We start from the raw sequence: 15147 nt of genomic DNA on the forward strand, positions 1-15147 counted from the left end.
TCTGTGCGGGTGTGTAGAATTTACTGAATTTCCATATCAATGTGTCAAAAAGGGTTTTATTTTTCAAAAGGGATTTCACACTACTGTTTCTCAAAATTAATCAAAGTGTCAGGTAAGTTGACATCTGAGAGGTTGGCTGAAAACCTTTTCACTCGTGATCTGCAATTCTTAAGATGTTTCACTTACAGGATTTGTTAAACAGTATGTTTCAAGTTCGATCTTTTGAATTATGCCTTGATATACAATAAGTGCAAAAAAACCAGCAGCTTGACCGACCACATGGGCATCCTGTAATTTGGTTTGTGTCTGCTGCTGAATCTGTTGCTGTGTTTGTCTGTTAAGCTCAGTCAGAATTACATCTAACATGCTGTCACTTAACAAAGCTCTGTAAGGGACTATCTAGATTCAGTGAAGAGCAGCTTTTAAAGTTGTCTAGCACTCTTGTGATATCAGAAAGTGGCATCATAGTTGAGTAAAATGATAACCCTCATATGCTTCGCTATCATAAAACAAGAATCTGTCATGCTGTCCTTGTTCAGTTCTAAGTGCTGTCACTTTTATAACATGATAAATAACTTACTTCTTCAGGCGTTTTATATTATGACATCCTATATTCATCTATCATTCATACTTCAAATTCTGTTCTAACAGGCACCATCCAACAATGGCTGAAGTTCGTAGAGAAAAGTAAAGTCAGTGATGACGGTGTGTGTGCAGCGTGTTGGTGATATCCCAGATATAAACTGTAAAGAGGACTTGATTGACCAGGCTAGTGGAAGGAATACAATATTTATTTAAAAAACAAAAATAATTTTTACTTATATTTAATTAATTTTAGGTTCACTGTATCTCAAAGGGCACTGGGCTATAACCCAAGTTAGCTCAGTGTATAAATCCAGCTGTAACAAAAACTTAAAATATTTGGTGTAATTTATTGTTTTATTTCAATTATTCTTTTTAGCTGTTGTAGTAGTTTTGTGTCTTTTATTAATACTTGCCATCGAAAAAGTGAGGTACAAAAATAAAGTAAATCAGGATTTGTCTTTTAACATTTAGACTATAAAGATAAAACACGGCATACTTCAATACCTTATCACATATAACTATACTACAAACTACTGATATAAAACATGTTAAGCTTGTAGTTGAAAAAGTGCAGTGGTGCATAATCTATACAGTACACAAGGCTAAAACATTCAAACCAGAAACATTTTAGATGTATAAAACAAACAATATTTGGACTATGATACTAGGCTTGGTTTTAAATACCTGTATGATCTGAATGTTCAAACTAAAGTAAGGAGCATTAACAGGAATGTAAGAAGTGCATTTAATTTCAAAGCAATGCAGCATTCTTCTAATGGTTTTGAAAATTTGTAAATATTTCCAACCAATTTAATAATGAAGATTAGATAAAGATTAACTACATATACAGAAGTAGTCATTAGACTGATTAAGCCACTCTAATGGATGTTAGTACAGTCTAAGAAAGATTCATCATAGAGTAAATAAGACTAATGATTAAAATTGCAGAACATATCAATATTCTTCTCTAATTGTTTTGTTAAACTTTGCAGAAATGATTCCTTACATGCTGAGTAATATGAAAGGATTTTTAAAGCTATTATACTCTGAAATGAAACAGGAAACAATTGATATTAAGTAAAACAATTATGAATAACTGAATTATGATAAAGTGAAGCAATTTTTTTCAGATTTAAAATATGTCAGAAGAAAGACCTTCAAGAATCCACAGCCAAGCTATTAAAACTACCAATATTTCTCCAGGACTCAACTAGACTTAATTAGTATTAACATTTAAGTGTGATTCACAGATGTATATTACATATTTATTTCTTCTGATATTTTCAAACTCTCTTCCACTAGCAACAATCAGACCTCTAGTCCTCAAAGAAAACACAGCACCTCAGGTCACGCTGCTCAGGTTGCTGTAGTGTCCTTCGCTGCCATCCAGTATTACCATGGCTCTTTTCCTGCCAGACACAACATGTGCTTGTGCATCTGTTCTTTTTTTGACAGCCAGAGCTGCCACTTGCTCTGCGAAGCTCAATAACGGCAGTGGAACTCCGCACTTCAAATTCTTTGGTCATGTATGACTTTCTGTTGTGTTCAGAGTGAATGACTTGCATTTATGATGAAAACAATCAGTCAGCCCTTTTGCAATTGCTGTGAGAAGAACCTGAAACCCAATTAGCCTGTTCCTAGGTCGTGTTACTTACCAATGTCACGTTGTAAGCTTTTGGTGAAGGCCAAGATTAATGCCTAAACATTTGCGAATTTTTGCATATACATACATATATATATATATATATATACATATATATATGTATATATATATATATATATATATATATATACACATATACAGATATACATATACGTATATATACTATATATATATATATATATATATATATTAGTATCTTTATATATAATATGCTACCGTGGCTGTTCATTTGTCTGTCCAGGATTTTAAATCACCTGTAGCTCGCAAACCATTTGACCTATTGACCTGAAATTTGGTACACATATACTATGTGACATTTACTATCCGCTTTCGGGGTGATGATTGACCTCCAAGGTTATTCCTCTTTTAATTTTTATGTTATTTGATTGTAGAATTATCTCTCGGCAACAGCCAGCAGGGGAGCCGTGCGGTGCATGCAAATGGGTGCCGTTCTCATCCCTACCACCTTCGCCGTCACTTCCCCTACCTGTTGATATCTTAAATCATTCTTGAGGCACATTGAAGACTTAAGTGCCAGCTTAATTGAAAAATGTAATGTAATTGCAACACAAACACTGACTTAATGAGTTTTAACGCAAAAAGATGCTGACGAAAGAACAGTAAAAGCGGGCCGCTAGGTTAGAGAAAAGAAGCGCATCAACCTCAGAGCAATCGAATGCTAAACTACAGAGAAAGAGTATGAAAACTATGAATGCTCAAGTCAAGTGTATTCACTGCACGTAATCGTGCAGTGCACCATTACTGGTATATATATATATATTTATAATGCTGGTATTACACAGCACACTAGATATTCCACCAATTTCAACACTGTTCACAAGCATGGCAATGCTACACAACAAAAAGACACCTATAGACAGCCACTCAGATCCTGTTAGTTATATTATTAGTGCACTGTACACAGTGGGTTATGTTGCTCCCTCCAGTAATCACACACACAAAAGCTCTTTGATTTAACAGGTGGTTTATTCAGATGTTCACCAGAATAGGATCATTATCCAAACTAAAGAAATACAGTGGGATGCAAAAGTTTGGGCAACCTTGTTAATAGTCATTATTTTCCTGTATAAATCGTTGGTTGTTACGATAAAAAATGTCAGTTAAATATATCATATAGGAGACACACACAGTGATATTTGAGAAGTGAAATGAAGTTTATTGGATTTACAGAAAGTGTGCAATAATTGTTCAAACAAAATCAGGCAGGTGCATAAATTAGGGCACCGTTGTCATTTTATTGATTCCAAAACTTTTAGAACTAATTATTGGAACTCAAATTGGCTTGGTAAGCTCAGTGACCCCTGACCTACATACACAGGTGAATCCTATAATGAGAAAGAGTATTTAAGGGGGTCAATTGTAAGTTTCCCTCCTTCTTTAATTTTCTCTGAAGAGTAGCAACATGGGGGTCACAAAACAGCTCTCAAATGACCTGAAGACAAAGATTGTTCACCATCATGGTTTAGGGGAAGGATACAGAAAGCTGTCCCAGAGATTTAAGCAGTCTGTTTCCACAGTTAGGAACATATTGAGGAAATGGAAGACCACAGGCTCAGTTCAAGTTAAGGCTCGAAGTGGTAGACCAAGAAAGATTTCGGATAGACAGAAGCGACAAATGGTGAGAACAGTCAGAGTCAACCCACGGACCAGCACCAAAGACCTACATCATCATCTTGCAGCAGATGGAGTCACTGTGCATTGTTCAACCATTCGGCGCACTTTACACAAGGAGATGCTGTATGCAAGAGTGATGCAGAGGAAGCCTTTTCCCCGCCCACAGCACAAACGGAGCCGCTTGAGGTATGCTCAAGCACATTTGGACAAGCCAGCTTCATTTTGGAATAAGGTGCTGTGGACTGATGAAACTAAAATTGAGTTATTTGGGCATAACAAGGGGCTTTATGCATGGAGGAAAAAGAACACAGCATTCCAAGAAAAACACCTGCTACCTACAGTAAAATATGGTGGTGGTTCCATCATGCTGTGAGGCTGTGTGGCCATTGCAGGGACTGGGAATCTTGTCAAAGTTGAGGGACGCATGGATTCCACTCAGTATCAGCAGATTCTGGAGACCAATGTCCAGGAATTAGTGACAAAGCTGAAGCTGCGCCGGGGCTGGATCTTTCAACAAGACAACGACCCGAAACACTGCTCAAAATCCACTAAGGCATTCATGCAGAGGAACAAGTTCAACGTTCTGGAATGGCCATCTCAGTCCCCAGACCTGAATATAATTGAAAATCTGTGGTGTGAGTTAAAGAGAGCTGTCCATGCTTGGAAGCCATCAAACCTGAATGAACTAGAGATGTTTTGTAAAGAGGAATGGTCCAAAATACCTTCAACCACAATGCAGACTCTCATTGGAACCTACAGGAAGCGTTTAGAGGCTGTAATTTCTGCAAAAGGTGGATCTACTAAATATTGATTTCATTTCTTTTTTGTGGTGCCCAAATTTATGCACCTGCCTGATTTTGTTTGAACAATTATTGCACACTTTCTGTAAATCCAATAAACTTCATTTCACTTCTCAAATATCACTGTGTGTGTCTCCTATATGATATATTTAACTGACATTTTTTATCGTAACAACCAACGATTTATACAGGAAAATAATGACTATTAACAAGGTTGCCCAAACTTTTGCATCCCACTGTAAATATGTAGAAATAAACCAAGATAAACATTCTGTGTTTCTTCTTGTTAAAAGTCATGATGATTCACAATCTCTGGGTATAATTATTTGATTAGAAACATAAACCTATTCTGAAAATTATACTTACTTCATTATCTCACTTATATTTCCCTCAGACTTACATGTAAGTATGTTTAATATAATTCTAATATAAATATTCTTTCACATAATAACATAATATGTACAGTATTTCACTATAATATGTATTTTCACTATAACATAATATGTTCAGTATTTCAGTATTCATTATCTTATTTTAAATCTTGGAAATAAAAAGTCTATGCATTAATAACTTATTACTAGACAGGTGCTAATTTGCACACTTAACGTTAACATTTAATACAAGTAACCTTCAAGTTAAATATGATTTAACATTCAAAACATGCCTCATTTGCTGCTTAATACATAAAGGAAGACTAAAGTAATACATTTTTAATTTAATTATCAATATCTATAAAACTCTTGATAGAGTTGGGGTGTATCACTGCACACTCTGCAAATGCACGCTAAAGTTTTTAATTCTTACAAGAACATTCTGTCACTTCCAGAACATTCCTCACCAAACGTTCCCTCTAGCAATGATCCCTTTAAATTTAGTTCCCAAAGCATTTATGTGCACATTTTAGATACAAACATAAATAATGTAACAGTGTGTTGCCAGTTACAGGTTATTCAAAGAAAAATCTATCTAGTGTAACAAAAGAGATCATAAAGAGTTGATGCACCAAATGGCAAAACCTGTTTAATTACTGAAAAAACAATAAACACAAATTCAAAATAATCGTGAGAATGTCTTCTCATACGCAATTTCAATAATGAACTGACTCAAAATGGCGGATCTTCCAGTTTGAAGTCATTCCAGCAGGAAAAGGCAGGTCCAGGTGGATGGACATTAGAAGTGACCTCAGCAGTGGTATAGCCATCAGTTTTCCAGTGTGCAGAGGGAGGAAGAGAAAAGGCATTAGTACACAGTGCCATCCCCTAGATGGCAGGTAACTACCATCACTAGAGCCTTTAAGCTGCCCACTATCCACACGTGCATAACACTATCTATCTACAGTATCTATCCGCATGTCCAACCAATTACAGCACAAAAAAAAGAATGAAAACAGACCATATCACGGTGTTAGAGTTGTGTTTATTTAGCTTTTTATGTTTTTTGTAATTTTTGAAATGCACTCCTACTTCCTACATTTGTTCCAAGTTTATAGTTTCTGTTTTGTTTCTTTACCTATAAGGTGTTACCTGAAGATCCCTATTTGAGACCCCTGAAGCCACTGAGACGTAGCTGTGACATTAACTTTTATTTTCTCTTTTGTACTGTTCTGATCTTTGTTTTGTATTAATAACTTTGAAATTTTAGAAATTATTTGTTTGTAGCATTCTTTGATATTTATAGTTTGGAAAAACCTTATTTATTTTAAGATTAATAGTTTTGTGTTAGCTGGGGTTTTTCGAGGGTTTTCCTTCCATATTTTGGGTAAATGATAACACATAATACAACACTTAACCTCAAGCTGTCAAACATTTTGTATCAGTACCAGTCAGTAATGTTACAGTGTCACTGGCAGCTACTGTGGAAATAACAGAAGCAGAATTCGAATGCTTTCCTGGCTGGAGGTGTAAGGCTACTCACTTTCTGCTTGAGAGATGTAAAATAATCTTGTACATGGTGTACACAAAGCTATCTGGCCACCATACACGTCAGCACAGGCATGGCCACTGCAGTCAAAGGAAATCTCATCATTCAGATCTTGTCTGTTATTAATAGAACTAATATGATTGTTAAGATGCCTTTAATTGCCAACAAACACTTACTAAAGACATGTGGGGAATTAGCCACATCAAAGATACAGAACACATATTTTTAAGAATAAGTAAGGGCATCTAACTTGGATATGTTAAGCAGGATTGTCCAAGTGAATATGGGACATCTGGTAATCCTGTGATTTACTCATGACTGGCACAATGGCGCAGCGATTAGCATTAATATTTCTCAGCTCCAGGGAGAGGGCTTTAATCCTTCTTTGTTCACTGTAATTTTGTTTTCACATTCTCGCCATTTTTATGTGGCTTTTATCTTAAGGTACATTTCTAAATGCATGCTGAATAGGATGGCTAATAACATTAAACTGGCTGGGTATGAGTGTGCTCTCTAGTAGATTGGCATCCTGTTAGTGCTGCCAACATTGTTGTGTCTCCTCACAGCCCTACAATTAATTTAAGCAAGTTTATAGCATGAATAAAAGGATGCCTTACTTGTGAAAATCTGTGGAGTGATTGGATGGTAAAATATCCAATGAGATAACACTATAATGCAGTGTTTCCCAGTTTCGGTCCTGTGGGCAAACTGTGGCTTCAGGTTTTTGTTCCAACCAGATTCATAATCAGTGAGAACACCTGATAACACTGATCTCATTTAATTAACTGGTATTATTTTCCTTTTATTCTAAATTCAGAAAAGCACAGCAGCGTGATTTTTACATTTATAAGACATTTAGAAATATTTCAGTTTTTTTTTATTTTTATTTTTATTAATTTTATTGCATTCCATGCAAATCAATCAAGTTTTACATAAAGAAAATTTGAGTTAAGAACAAATCGATCCCCACCCCTAAGAGAGAGAGCAAACCAAACAGCATGAAATTTAAGACCTATAAACATACCTAAATTAATAGATTCTCTGTGCTTTATGAGATTATTTTAGAATATTACTGATTAGATCCTGCCATGTTTTGAAAAAAGTCTGTACGGATCCTCTAACTGAGTATTTGATTTTTTCCAATTTCAAATAATATAACACATCGGTTTCCCACTGACTTCAAAGAGGAGAGTTTGGGTTCTTCCAGTTTATTAGAATAAGTCTGCATGCCAAACGTGTAGTGAATGCAATCACAATTTGTTTGTCTTTCTCCACTTTAAGCCCCTCTGGAAGAACACCAAACACAGCTGTTAATGGGTTAGGAGGGATTGTGAGTCCAAGGCTGTCTGAGAGGTAATTAAAAATTTTTGTCCAGAATAATGTTAATTTGGAGCAGGCCCAGAACATGTGACCCAGTGAGGCTGGGGCTTGTTTGCAGCGTTCGCAGGTTGGATCATGCCCTGGAAACATTTTGGAGAGTTTTAGAGACAGATGTGCTCGATAAATAATTTTGAGTTGTATAATTGTATGCTTTGCGCATATGGAGCTTGAGTGAATTCTCTGCATTGCTACTTTCCACACCTTTTCTGATATATTAATTGAGAGATCTTTTTCCCAGTGTCCTCTTGGATCTTTGAAAGGGAGGGATTGTAAAATGATTTTATATATTGTAGAGATGGTGTCTAAGTCCTTGAGATTGAACAATATTTTTTCCAGCATGGATGAGGGTGCAAGATGAGGAAAATCTGGAAGGTTCTGTTTAATAAAGTTCCTGATTTGAAGATAATGAAAGAAATGTGTAGTTGGAATGTTAAATTTGGAATGTAATTGTTCATAGGATGCAAAGATGTTGTCTATATAAAGATCTCTAAGCAGAAATATTTCTGTTTTTGCTATAGATTTAAATGCTATCTATCTTTTGTTGATCTCATTATATTTTGCCCTTTCTCTGTGCAGTTTTTCTACCTTCGTTGTATCTTATTAATGACAACTAAAAATGAGCAGAGCAGACACACTAGCAAACAACACTGTATCATGAAAGGCTGCAACTTCTTTAGCATCAAACCCACTAATTAGTAAATAATTGATTAATTAAACAATTAGAACACCTAGAAAAGTAGAATGACAATCAAGATGAAAATATTGTTAAAAAGAAAAAAATACATTATTCCCATATAACTGCTTGGTACATTTATATATATATTGTGAGACTTGCCCGGACACCACCAGTCGGAAACCACATCTTTATAAAGTTCACACGTTTATTTTCCATCAAATATTACAGGAATAAAGTCCCAACCAACACCACACAATGTACACAGCAATAATCACCTCAATAATCTCTTCAATAACTCAGTCTTTAGCCGCCAATCTCCTCCTGGGAGCTTCGTCCTGCTCCCACTCCCGACTCTAGCTCCTCGAGTGTAAGGAGGCGGCGCCTTTTATTCCCGCCCGGATGTGCTCCAGGTGGCTGGTGACTTCCTGGTGTGGTGGAAGTGCTGCTCTTTGCCCCAGAAGCACTCTGGGCGTCCCTGGCAGGTTCCTCCGCCATCTTGCCAAGTGTGGCGGAAGTAAAGTTCTTCCAGTCTGTTGAGGCTTAACGCGCCCCCTAGCGGTGGCCACGGGTCCCAACGGGTTAAAATCTTTTTGTGGTCCTCTTTTTATCTAGGGCGGTTGCCTCCTCATGACCCGGAAGCTTTTTATGCCACCTTCCAGTCCTTTTAGGCATCCCGGCCGGGTAAGAACCCCAGCCATCTGTATATATTATCACACACGTGTGCTTAGGAGACAGCTAAAGGGCTTGAATACATGTAATTCCATGCCAGACCAGGGGGTGGCGAAGTGCACTAATTTTCCCTCTCAATCTTTTGCAGACCATTCTAGGGAAATCCCACCTGGCTCTGGGGCAGCCAATGACGTCATTTCCGGTTCCTGTATTAATGACATCACTTCCTGTAATGACCTTTAAAGCCACCATTTTGTCTCCAGAGAAGCAGTTCTGTTTTGGACTCTGTTGAATGAACATGTCTTTGTAAATTAATCAGTTTTGCAGCTGAGAACAATTATACGGGTGGCTGCCCCAAACCTTTACAATGTTTGATGGTCGTTTTTGTGACTATATATATATATATATATATATATATATATATATATATATATATATTACCAAACTTAGTTTTCTAATTTCTATATTGTTCCCAAAACACAGAACTTTGGAAATAATGCTTCACTTAATTAGCCCAGGAGTCCAATTAAAAACAGAAGCTGGTTGGAACAAAAACCTGCAGCCACAGTGTGCCCCCAGGACCAAGGTTAGGAAACACTGCTATAATGTATGGATCACTCTAGAAACATTTAAAATCCCTATAAAATATGGAAATTTTATATAATGTCCATTGAAATTTATATTATTGGTAGCTAGAAATGTCAAACATCTCAATTTTTTTAATTTAAATTGTTAGATTCAACTATGGAAAACAAATTCTGTATACAAGGCAGAACATATACAGGAAGAAAAAAATGTGGAGAACTTAAATTACAAATATTACAAAATATTAAATGCTGTACATGATGTATTAGACATGCTGTATATTTTCAGAATACCATTCTATATGAAAAGACCTGTGGTATACCGTTCACATGTACTTATTTTAGACTTTACTAATGATATTGTCATAACGAGTGACCTGCTGTATAATGTCTTATTTCTGACTATCATTCATGTTTCATTTTTTTGTTATGAATAATTAGACTCGAAGTGCCAAACCATATTCAATTCAGTATTTTCTCATGCTCTTACTTAGTTAAAGGTTACAGTCACATGCATTTTTAAGTGACAGCAAATATTCAAAAGCTTTTACATATAATGATGTTGATGTATCCCAAGAATATAATGTTACTAACTCAGATAAACATTAAATGTTACTATATTGAGAGGTGTGCAAGGCCATCACAAAATATTTTATAACAAAAAGACAATGACAAGGTTTACCAAAAAGCTTAAAAAAATATTTTTGTTCTATGTTTTTATTATGAAAGCTGATATTTGAAACTTTATCTGTGCTTTTTGCATCACACATTGTCTGACATTTAAAGTCTTTATGGTGCAATTCTTTAGAAAGTATAATTATGACCTCCATGTAAACCTCCCTTAGAATATGGAAATTACACGGAATTGTGGTCTCTGTAATAAAAATGAACATATTGAGTTGATATCCTATGACCATGGATCCTGCCAATTATTTCCATCCAGCAGTGTCCTGTCTTGCAATCATCACTAAAAGCAGCCTCAGCAATAATTAAACGTTCTTGGTTCATCTACTGAATCTTTATAAAATCTGTCTTTAACTCTTTTTCTTATGTGCAAAAAAAACACACACACACACACACACAAAACTTTGTAGTTCTTCATCCATTCACTGCAATTCATTCCTCCAGACTACTTCAATAAAAGACATCAACAATACAAAATTGTGATTATATACTTCATACACATGTCCTGCAAGAACTCATGACTATGTGACCTCAGTTGACCAGCCTACATTTATGGTTATTTCTATTCATCTTTTAAACTGGGAAAGTTTATTTGAAAAGGCATACAGTTACCTATTGATTTTTATTCCAATTTTTGTATACATATTATCACTACAATGTTATTGAATCAAATACAAATTATGAGAAAAAAGCCAGGAAACACTTCTTCAAACCAAGGGCAAAAAGAATCTGGAGCAAACTACAGAGTTGTGTTTTTGAAACTGAGATCCTAATGTCTTTAAAGAAAATGTCTGGATGAGAAATTGTATCAACTTTTTTTTATTAATTAACAAAATTAGCCAAGTTCAAATAAATTGTTTTGCAACTGACTTAATGGTCTGCTCTCTTGTCAAATGTCTTATGGGTCAAATTTTTGGGATGCTGGAGTGAGAAGTAACTGTTGCAAGGCTGAACAGAAGCCAAATCAACCGTAAGGAATACTCACATACTAGTACCATCCATAATGCTTGGGACAAAGACAATTTTTTCCTTTATTTATCCCTCTGTTCCACAGTTTAAAATTACAAGTCAAACTATTCAAAAGTGATTAAAGTACACATTGCAGACTTTCATTTAAGGGTATTTGCATACATTTCGGTCACACCATGTATAAATTACGACACTCTTTAGAAATACCAATTAGCAGTGAGTTTTCAAAGTGTGGAAAGAACTTGAATTTCCTGTTAAGCATCTTTAATAACTCTAGAGAGTGTACTGTCACAATACTTTCTTTAAGCAGCCCTGTGATGATGCATGTTAGGGGTCTGTAACAGTGCGTGGATTCCATGTGTGTGGCCACAAGATGTTCAATCTGAAGGCGCGCTGATTGTTTAATCATTCAGATGTTCCATATTGGTACTCCACGGGTCTTAGTTAGGGTGCAGCGCCTGCAAGAGTACAAATGGAGAGCCTGAGTAGAAGGAAAAGAAAAAGATAAGAAATTAAAAACAAAAACTGGAGGTTAAAGGGAGAGGAAAAAAAGAAACAAAAAGGACCGTCAGGATTGAGATAGAACTGGTGCTACAGAGTGGAGGCAAGTGGTTGGGGATGGCCCAGGGTGGAGTGAGCAGCAGATGGGACAGAGTCACCCCACCCTTCCTGATCACCTGAGAAGCAGGAGTGACCATCCACTCCAGGAAGTCTTGCAGATGGAGGCGAGAGAAAGAAGGAGAGCTTGCAGCATCTCCACTGAACGCCAAGGGATGGATGTAGAGACATGAGCATGATGAAAAGGTTGACTACACTTGTTAGAGTGCATCTCTGATTGCTGAGCAAAAAGTAAGGGTGAGCAGCAAGAATATGGGGTAAGAAGGAGCCACCGAAGCTTGTGAAGGGTTTTTATTTATTTGTAAAAATCAAACACTTTGAGTGAAAGTAAAAGCACTGCACACTTTGCACCATCTCTTGCTGTGTGTTTATGTGCTGTTATTACCCAATCCATCCTCAGTTTAAGTTTATCGATGTCCCAGGTTCAAAAAGGTAACGCCAGCTGCAAGCGACCTTGTCATCAAAAGCCCAGATGAATGACGCTGGGTTTTTGTTCTTCAGATGTGTGTCGCAAGATTCTGAAGACTCTAAACAAGACAACAAGTCATTTTATTGTGATCTGTTAAAGAGTTAAAGGTCATGATGTGTGTCATGATGATTCTGTCAATACTTAAAATCCTTTAAACAAAGTGTTTTACAAGACAGTTCTTCCTACCTAGAAATGAAATTAGCAAATGCTAATCCTTATAACAAAGTACTACACATGGAAAATTTAATGCATTTTCAGGGTAAAACAATAGGCTGTGGACAGTAATGGTGTAAGTCAAATAAAATGCAATAAATCATACTACAGCATTGTTTTATGTAAGCTTTAATTGTTTGTGCTGGCTAGCACTGTAATCTTGTATCAATGCTCCCTTTTGTTTTAAAAACAAGGAAATAGATTAATGTAGCATAACTGAATAAATGATATGGAGGGGAATCAGTTGTTCTGTGCACTTTGTTTGGTCCCGAGGTAAAGGTTATGAGGAGACGCCTCCTGTGATTTCTCGGTCCTTTAGAGCTGGGTGTCACAGCTGTAGGAACACCTTGGGCAGGTAGAGGGGGCTCTTTCAAAATGGCTGATCCTACTATATAACCTTGATCCTCAGAGAGGTTTACCTGAAAATGATCCTTGGCTAAAACTTTGTAGGCAGTACTACAATGACTGAAAATTTAGTAGGACTGGAAGTGAAAGTGCTCGGATGGCAGAACAAAGGCAAGATTGAGACAGAATAACCATTTACTTGTGTGCCCTGGGATATTCCCAGTTGACCGTCCCAGTAACTTACCATGATTAATTTTTTACACATACAGGGATGTCCCAAAAATGTCCTGTTGTGAACTAATGAGTTCCTAAACACTGGAAACCCAAAGTTATTCAAACATGCCCACTAGAGGAGGAACCTTCAAACTAGTCAGAAAAAGGGCAACAAACTATCTTTATAAATAAAACGATCTGGTTTTACAAAAAAATGCTATGGAACAAAGATGTCAAAGAGCACAAGGAGCTGTCCACAAAAGCAATCCAGAGCCAAATAAATCCAATCACAAAATTCAGTGTGGTTGAATAAACGGAGTTTGAAAGAACTCAAAAGGACACAGAAAGAGGTTTGGGGGCAGCTGCCCGTATACTTGAAATAGGCTGCTGAAAATGAAGGTTGTGGTTTGATTTTGTACAGACTTCAGTCTAAAACAAGAACAAACAGATAGGCAAACACGGTGGTTTTAAAGTCAGGCAGGGGAAGTGATGTCGTCGGGGCAGGAACTGGAAGTGACATACTCAGGGCCTGAACTGGAAGTGATGTCTTTGGGGTCAGAAGCCAAAAGTGACATCATCGTGTCCAGAACCTTAAATGGTGTCATTTGGCCCAGAACCGGAAGTGGTGTTATCAGGCCTGGAAACCAGAAGTACGACATTGGATCCAAGCAAAATTTCCCATGTTCAATCTGCCAATCAAAAAGAGAAAGGTTGATTACACCCTGCCATCCCCTCGTCTGCCGTGGAAGTACCTTCATTTGAGCCCTTTAGCTGCCTCTCATGCACATGTGTGTGGCAATAGCTAAAGTGGTCAAAAATCCAGCAATCATAAAAGCACTTAAAACAATCAAAAATCCAGAGAAATTCACCACAACAATAAGTGCATTCAATGAACTGTAAGAAACTGTGGGTTTTCCACAGGTTTTATAGGGCTGAGTGCAGTCTCTTGAGTTGATGGGAAGGTGATCCATCCACAAAACACAAGGAACATATGAAAAAATACATCAGGATATTAAAACAAAATTATCTACATTGTTAACATAAAAAACAAACACAAATGACAAAAATTAAACATTTGAACCCCAGCTGGGAAGAACCCTGACTGAAACATAACACTTCACATTTTTAAAATTCACATGTAAGAAGTTTCCTTTCAGTAAATAAAGTGTGAATCTTAGTACATAACTATACCTTACCATTATTCTATTATAAATAAATTTCCTTTTGTTATTATATTGACGTATTTGACATCTTTTGAGATTTGGAAGTTAGAGTGCCCTATTTTGTTTACTTTGTTTATTTCAAACCCTGGGTAAATAATCAATGAGTGCAACCCAGCACATAAATCTGCATAAAATAACAGCAAATCTGTCCCTTACTGTCAAAACCTAGTAAAAGAAAACAGGTATAGGCTGTTAATAAATCATCAATAAAAGCAACATCAGAAAATTTACATGTAGGCAAACACTCAATACAAACACTTTTTTTGAATTCAACTGAAATATATAAGCAGAAAGCACATAATATCACTCTTCATCATCCAATTTCTTAATATGTTCACATTTCTTTCCTACTATGAGTTGATGTCATACTCAAACTCAGAGAATTAAACCTGTTTAGTCTTGAGCAAAAGAGACTGAGTTAGGACTTAATTCGAGTCTTCAAAATCCTTAAACACGTTAATAAAGTAGATCCAGCAGAACTGTTTCAGCTTAAAGTTGAAT

The sequence above is a fragment of the Polypterus senegalus genome, chromosome 3 (assembly GCF_016835505.1).
Source record: "Polypterus senegalus isolate Bchr_013 chromosome 3, ASM1683550v1, whole genome shotgun sequence".
NCBI lineage: Eukaryota > Metazoa > Chordata > Cladistia > Polypteriformes > Polypteridae > Polypterus > Polypterus senegalus.